The sequence below is a fragment of the Brachyhypopomus gauderio genome, unplaced genomic scaffold, assembly GCF_052324685.1.
Source record: "Brachyhypopomus gauderio isolate BG-103 unplaced genomic scaffold, BGAUD_0.2 sc47, whole genome shotgun sequence".
Lineage (NCBI taxonomy): Eukaryota > Metazoa > Chordata > Actinopteri > Gymnotiformes > Hypopomidae > Brachyhypopomus > Brachyhypopomus gauderio.
Genome location: NW_027506873.1, coordinates 1,331,116 through 1,338,668, shown reverse-complemented (window position 1 = coordinate 1,338,668; position 7,553 = coordinate 1,331,116). Strand labels below are relative to the sequence as shown.

The 7,553-nt window shown below is 40.0% G+C and overlaps 1 long non-coding RNA gene across 1 annotated transcript; it reads left to right on the top strand.

The window, feature by feature from the left end:
- The first annotated feature begins 1,913 nt into the window (after window positions 1-1,913).
- On the top strand, window positions 1,914-6,027 carry LOC143487539 (uncharacterized). The gene is made up of 3 exons (XR_013124288.1): window positions 1,914-1,994; window positions 4,486-5,239; window positions 5,950-6,027. It is a non-coding gene; the product is annotated as an uncharacterized LOC143487539 (long non-coding RNA).
- The last annotated feature ends 1,526 nt before the right edge of the window (window positions 6,028-7,553 follow it).

The window sequence follows — 7,553 nt, the reverse complement described above, 5'->3', positions numbered from 1 at the left end:
ACAGCTGACAGTTGACTGTGGAAAATTTAGGAGTGATGACATTTTATGACAGGATGTGACCTATGCAGCAAATCCAATCAGTTTCACCTTGGAATTCACTGAGCTCTTGAGAGTGAGTCGTTCTTTCACAAACGTTTGTAAAAACAGTCTGCGTGCCTAGGTGCCTAATTTTATATACCTGTGGCCATGGAAGTGATTGGAACACTTGATTCCGATCATTTGGCTGGGTGAGTGAATACTTTTGGCAATATAGTGTACCTATATTTTTACATATGTACATATCTAGCATTCGGTTCAATTTACTCATCTCAAAGCTCATCTTAAACACATGAGGATGCCTCTTCTTTTTCTTCAAATAGAAATGACACCTCAAATGTTATCAGCTGTGTAACTGTGACTGGACCAGTTGGTGATCGGTTTTATCTGTCAAAAGCCATTTTCATGGCTTGAAAGGAAGCTTTTGTTAAAAATAGCAGTTAATAACGCTCTGCGTGTACGCTGAAACTGTGTTTATAGCACCACCTGGTGGGGATTTGTGATGCATATTTCCTCTGTCATTGACCAGGGGAAGTGTTGTATGAGAGCTTCTGCTCACTGTTGCTAGAGGTGTACCATGAAGCACTGGAATTTTTCAGTTTTACTCATCTTTGGGATTTCTCTTCAAGTGAACTGAAAAGTACACACCTTAGGTAAGTCTTAGGTACACACTATCATGTCTTGGCAAGATTCCAACTTATTTAACTTTTAAGACTGAAATATGGATATTACAGTCTCAGTTTTCTGGAAATTCCAGCAGTCCAAACTGAAATGTGAAAGAAAGTTGCATTTGTCACGGACTGTATAGAATGAATTAGAGGTTAAACTTCAATACACAGTATCCCCCGCATGAGTTTAAAATTATGGTAAAATATACTGAGATTACACTATCTGTGTGTAATTGTTTTTTAATTTTAATGTCCATCTCATTGTTGAAGTTCTTTGTTGCGGATATTCTTGAGATCTATTTATCTTAGTGGAACTAACCTGGTTAAATGAAGGTTATTATATAAATATGATTACTGAATTGACAATAGTCAACAGGTTCAGATTAAATATCACTAGACATCCCCGGGCCTAAGAGTGCTGCTTCAATGACTAATCAATTAGTCCAAATATTGTGTAATGTGACGATAATAGTTTGTGTGCGTGTGCGCAGAGTGGCATACACTGTAAAAAATAAAACCTTGGCTAAACATAATAAAATTAAAATCATCATTTGTGACGACAACAATCAACATGGCTGCCTGATCCAGCTGCTCTGCCTCATTTTCCTCAATATTCTGGAAAAAAGAATAAGCCATAGAGACAGCTAGAAGCAGAATACCTAAATCCTGTATCCTTACATTACAACTACTTGTACACAACATTTTACTGAAGAGATGACATTTTATCTTGATAGTTACCCTAGAGAAATGGTCAAGGATCTTCACACAAACAAAATAATTGTAATTTCCAGGTTGAATGGCGTGATACTAACAATAATGTAAGACTGTATAGGCTAACCACATATACACATCATATTCAAAGGCAAGTAGAACTTTTCTGTGCAGTTTCAGCAACAACAGTCCGTCAGCTAGCTAGCTATACTAGCCGAGTAACCTAGCTTTCCCTCTACATGGCTGTGGGACGTATTTTGATCACACAAAGCTTACCCAACATGTTTCCTTGGTGGACCAGAGGACAGTCTGTTGCTTGGTGTAGGGAACACCGAGGTAGATTTTTAGCTAACTAGCTAGTAAGCTACAGATTCGATTTACAATTCTGGCGCCAAGGGCACTATTGGTTAACGTCCGGTAGCCACCTGTACCAGTGTTGCTAATAATTTTTCATTAGGTTAATTTAGCCAGAGCCATATAGAGATGGCTCTGAATTTAGCTAAATGTAAGTGTGCCTTAGGTAATTAGTTATCTAGTCTAACAAGAGTTTACGCCAAAAAATAGGCTGGCCAAGAGCAGGTAATGTCACTTAAACTAACATTATCAATATAGCTAGCTACAAGTTTTATGTATTTTATTTACCAGCCTAAGTGTTCTCCTCCGTGTTGTCTGCTCAGCATTTCCACCTGAGGCTTGAACCCCCTCTGGCTGTTGCAGTTTCCGCGGGAAGGTCCTTCTTGGTTTTTTGATTGGTGGAAATGTGGAAATTAGCGATCAGATTCATTAGTGCAGGGCTAATCAGCTATATTTTTCAATATTTTTTAAATTTGGCAGATAGCTCTGACCTGTGGTCCGTGGGGGTGCAACGTAACACTCGTGACGGAGTGTTTTCTCAATAGCCCTGAAATAAATGCTCCGGTTTTTAATTAATTGTCCCGTCAAAATAAAAAAATATTTTAAATAATTTTTTCTGGGTCCGGATGGGATGGCATTTGGGTCCGTATCCAGACCGAGGTCCGTTGGTTGCGGACCACGGTAATAGAAATTTGCTGAGTTAATCGGGAATGAGATTGGGTCCGGACTGGACTGCGTTCGGGTCCGGATCTGGACCGCGGTCCGCCTGTTAGTGACCTCTGCATTAGTGTGTACTGAGACGTTTTAAAGAATGCGCACGCGTAAGTGTTTCTCATTCAAAAAATATGAGTTAATGAAATGAATAATTCCGAATTTAAATCCAGCTGACTTTTTTATACAGTATCAGTGTAAAATAGCAAGTTCAAACTGTAGGTATACATTAATTACTTGCATTCAAGCATTTAATCTAATATTTGTTAACTACTAGAGCAGGGGTACTGAAATAGAAATGATGAGGGGCTACATTTTTTTTTCTATGACTGAAGGGGCCATTTACGGGGGCGGTTGAACATATTTGGGTATCTGCTATCTGTTTATTGTTGCCATGGAGGCAATCCCCAGCCTCGTCTTGAGATCGCGGTGCGCGATTTCAAAATAAGAGCGGATAAAGCGATTGAAAAAAATAATAATTAAAAAAAAACTTTTCAAAACAGAAATAGATGGCCCGCTGGCCGCTATTTGAGTATGGGGGTACTAGAGTGAAAAAAAAACACTTTAAATGAACAATACCACGATTTACAGTGTATAAATATAGAATGCAGGGAATGCATGTTCACAACTCAGGTTCTAGGCCTTAGACTATGAACCGTTCAAGCATCCTTTTTTATAATCATGTTATATTTTAAACAACCACAGAAGATTAATCCACCACAGAATTTACAGATTTAGGTAATTATACATATCCACCGGAGACCGGGTATACATTGTACACATTGTATACATATACATTGTAACATGGGGGAGAGTTGTAACACCATCAGTTCCACCCATCACGGATAAGATAGGAGTCATATGATCATTCCAGTATTTACATAATTCCTCCCTGATCCCACATGGTGAATATCAAGGCTGTAAACAGGCACATGCCGATTCCATCTAGAAAAAACAGATTTTGAGGTGAGAAAGTACATTTCTGAATCAAGACTATATTTTGTTTAGTACTTATACTATTGCAGATAAAACCATATGAATTATATTACATTAAACTGTTTCTCAGGTAAATTGTGATGCATTTTTCCCCTGTTAATTTAATATCACCTTGCTAATACAGCTAGTTAAACAATGGCTGACAGAGGTGGGGTGGGTTGTAATACAGCTTTAAAACATGTTACAGCCATCACCTTACATACAACTAAGAAAACTTTCTTGATTTTTAATAATTTTAAAGAAAGACTGAAAGTGCAATTATTTTGTAAAGTTCAACATATGTGCAGTCTTTTGTCCAGAGTCATGAGTTACCCCAGTTCAGTATTTGAGAACACCGAGGCACTTTGAAACATAACATTAACACTCCTGAGAACAAAACCAAACGGAGACTGCAGTAATGCATTTGATTAGTCCATTTCTCTCCCCTGCAATCGGACAGACATTTCTGTACAGATGTCTGCATTCAGAGTGAAGGACGCTGGTCTGATGGTACTGAGTACTCAAGGAGAGTAAGAGCTCATATCAAAGTCTTTACCTCAGTGTTCTTTGCAGCACAATTATATCTCCATTTTCTCTTAAATATTTTGCATGTATTAAGTTTGTTATTAATGGCACCAGATGTGTATTTTTTAATTTTGGATTGCCTCAAACATTTTGCACCCATTTTTTAATATTTATTTTATTTCTGTGATCGTAGCACATGTATTTCTGCAGCGCATACTTTGCAGAGATCTAACTTGACACCTGTAGGCTTTATTGTCTACTCGGCATGAATGAACTGTATCAGTTGATCACTTACGCTGGCACCAACACAAACTGTGACAATAGAGAGAGTCTGACTGAGTACAACAGCAGTGTCACTCCCTAGTTGTGTCTTTTACATCATATATCTGTGTAATCTCCTATGAAAACAAGGAGAACATTTACATTTAGGCACATTTATTAATAAAGTAAGACCAGAGTTACAGAATTCTCTAACTTCTGTCTCTTTCATTCTCTCTCTTCACAGAGTGGAATACGAAGATCACAGCAGCAGACGAAGTGGTCATAGGAGACACGATGATGATGACGGGGTGCTATCAAAGTCAAAGTCTAATTTATTTATATAGCGCTCTTTACAACATTTGTTGTCACAAAGCAGCTTTACAAATGCATGGGTGCAGATCCCTAAAGAGCAAGCCAGGGGTGACAGTGGCAAGGAAAAACTCCCTTCCCGTGGGGAAGAATCCTTGGGAGGATCAAGATTCAATATGAACTCTCAAAACAGAATCTTCCTTTAACTGCAGCTAGTAGCAGTCTATATTTAGTTAAACCTACCTCGCACTGACTACCTTAAATATACCTTACACTGAGTATTTTAGTGCCCATTGGATTGAGCTTTACAAATACATCCCAACTATAGAAAATCTATTTTAAAATCTGTTTCAGGACATGTGTGTGTAATGTGAGTTAGGTACGGTTAAAATGGCCTGAACTTGTTTATGAATAGCCAACATGTTCAATACATATGATTTTTATCGATTGCTGGGACATAACCCCACCTGTCTTCGATCACCTCATAGTATTGGTCAGGTTACGTTGGAGTTCTGTTTCGAGGGGCTGTAGGCAGAAGCATTCATGACACAGTTGTACATCACAGTATGGCCACTACTGTGGGAAATGTGATAGACATTACAGCCGTCATGAACACCACGAAGATGAGGAGCAGTATGACGTAGACAATGGTGGACATGTCTCAAATGAGCAACTCTCAGACTCCACCAGTGAGTTAAGGGTTCACAGAAGTGGCATCCATATGCAGTAATCACATACTCACATGTGATATCTCCGTACATTTATTGCCATTAAATTATACTGATAATACGCTTGAGACACTGACTTTGAATTTTACTACAATGTGTCATGCAGCCTAGCTCCTTAGATGCTCCTTTGGCACCTTTCGTTGTAGAAGTAGATGCCTCCCAGGTCGACATAGGAGCTGTACTATCACAACAACTACCCAACTCTTTCATGCTCCCAGTAGCCTACTTTTCACACAAACTCACTCCTGCTGAGCGATTGTGGCATAGGTGAGAGAGAGCTGGTAGCCATCAAACTAGCGTTACAGGAAAGGTGACACTGGCTAGAGGGACCAACCATCCATTCTTGGTTATCACTGATCACAGAAATCTTGAATACATATGCAATACTAGGACATTATCTGCCAGACAAGCATATTGGTTGCATTTCTTTTATAAGTTTAATTTTTCTATTACCAATCAACCATGTACAAGAAACATTAAGGGGTATGCACTAGCTAGAACTTACCAAGATGAGAAGGAGACTGTCTTACCCGAAAGATTAATTGTGAGATTGAAAAATAAATTGATACATTGCTAGCCAACACTGAAATACTTGCCCACCTGGAAAGCGATATGTACCCCATCCTGCCGTGACTGTATCTTGACATTGTCACACATATTTCTGACTACAGGTCATCTGGGAGAAACGCACACCCTGCAACTCATCTCAGGATGCATTAGTGGGAGACAATAGCAGCAGATGTTCACTGGTGTGTTTCATTATGTTCTATATGTTCACAATGCAAACACTTAAGACTCTCCCAGCAGGCAAGCTCCACCCTCTCCCTCAGTACCCAAGACACTGTGGACACACCTGGCCCTGGAGTTTTTAATGGATCTACCAGAATCCCAAGGACACACCACTGTGCTCACACTGATTGATTGGTTCTTCTGAGGAGTATGGCATAAGACTTGTTCAAAGTAATTAGATACTGTATAACACAACTGGCTAAAAACCTACAGAGTCTTTGCGTAAAATAATTCATCCAGAAACACTGCCATTGTGTTGTGGCCCACTTTCGTTGTGTTGTGACTGGATTTGCAGTGTTTCTGAATTTGCACCGCGCTTCAGAAATGTAGCATACGTGTTGTCATTTTGATGAATTTGCTTTGTGTATTTGCAGCATGTTTTTCTTTTGCTGTGCATTGGGCTTCCAGGGCCACCATACAAATGGATCAAGCACAGTGAACGGAATCACCCAGATTTTGCAGAAGTACAAAACCAGGACAGATTGACAATGGGGACCAAATCCTAACTATGCAATGGGAGATCATGTTTCGCTGTCTACCAGACAATTCCAGCTATAGGGAGAATGGCATAAACTCAAGCCCAGATTCATCAGACCTTTCAGAATCACTAAATTTTGAATTGACCTTTCAGCTTGATCTTCCACCTCACTACTGCACATCCAGGTCTTTCCACATGTCTCTCCTCAAACTCAAAGTCATTTCAGGTCCCCTAGATAAGGCCACAACCAACATTGTCCCACCACTGACTATGATGGCACACCCATATTGTCTGGAAAATCTTGAATTCCAAAGAAGAGGTTTGAACATGTATTACTTGGCAGACTGGAAGGGCTATGTCCCAGAGGAACAACGCTGGATTCCTGCCAGGAACATACTAGACAAGGGCCTGATCTCAGACTTACACCAACACTACCAAGACTGCCCTGCTCCCCACCCCAGAGGGTGTCATGGAGGCTCCCAACCTCACCATCTGGAGCATCCTGGAAGGTCGCAGGGGGCGGAATACTGTCACGCAGCATAGCTTCAGAGACTCCAATTCCCAAAATCTCTAGCACCACCTATCCTGTTCCTCCTCCCCTGATTGTCTTTACACTTGTTCCTCTTTGCCTATACTTCCATATTACTAAGGAATCTGCGTCAATGACTAATTGCAGAAAGTATAGCAATTGTGTTGTATCTGATCTCCTTCATGGTTCCACCTGTTTTCTTACTCTTTGGATTTTACCTTAGTGTACTTTTGCCTCTGATTGTTCCTCTGTAGTTTTGATCTGTTTTTGACACTGATTGTAGATTCTGTTTTTATCCCTTTGCTACTGATCTGGTTTTGACCCTTGGACTGTCTCGCCTCTGTTAAAAAACCTTCACCGTTTGAAGTCTGCACGCGTCTGCATTGTGCTATGCTCCAGCCATCGCACAATGGAGCAATTGTAATTTGAACCTGTGGACCTGGAAGTTGTAAGGTGGAAGTGTAAATGATGGCTTAAAC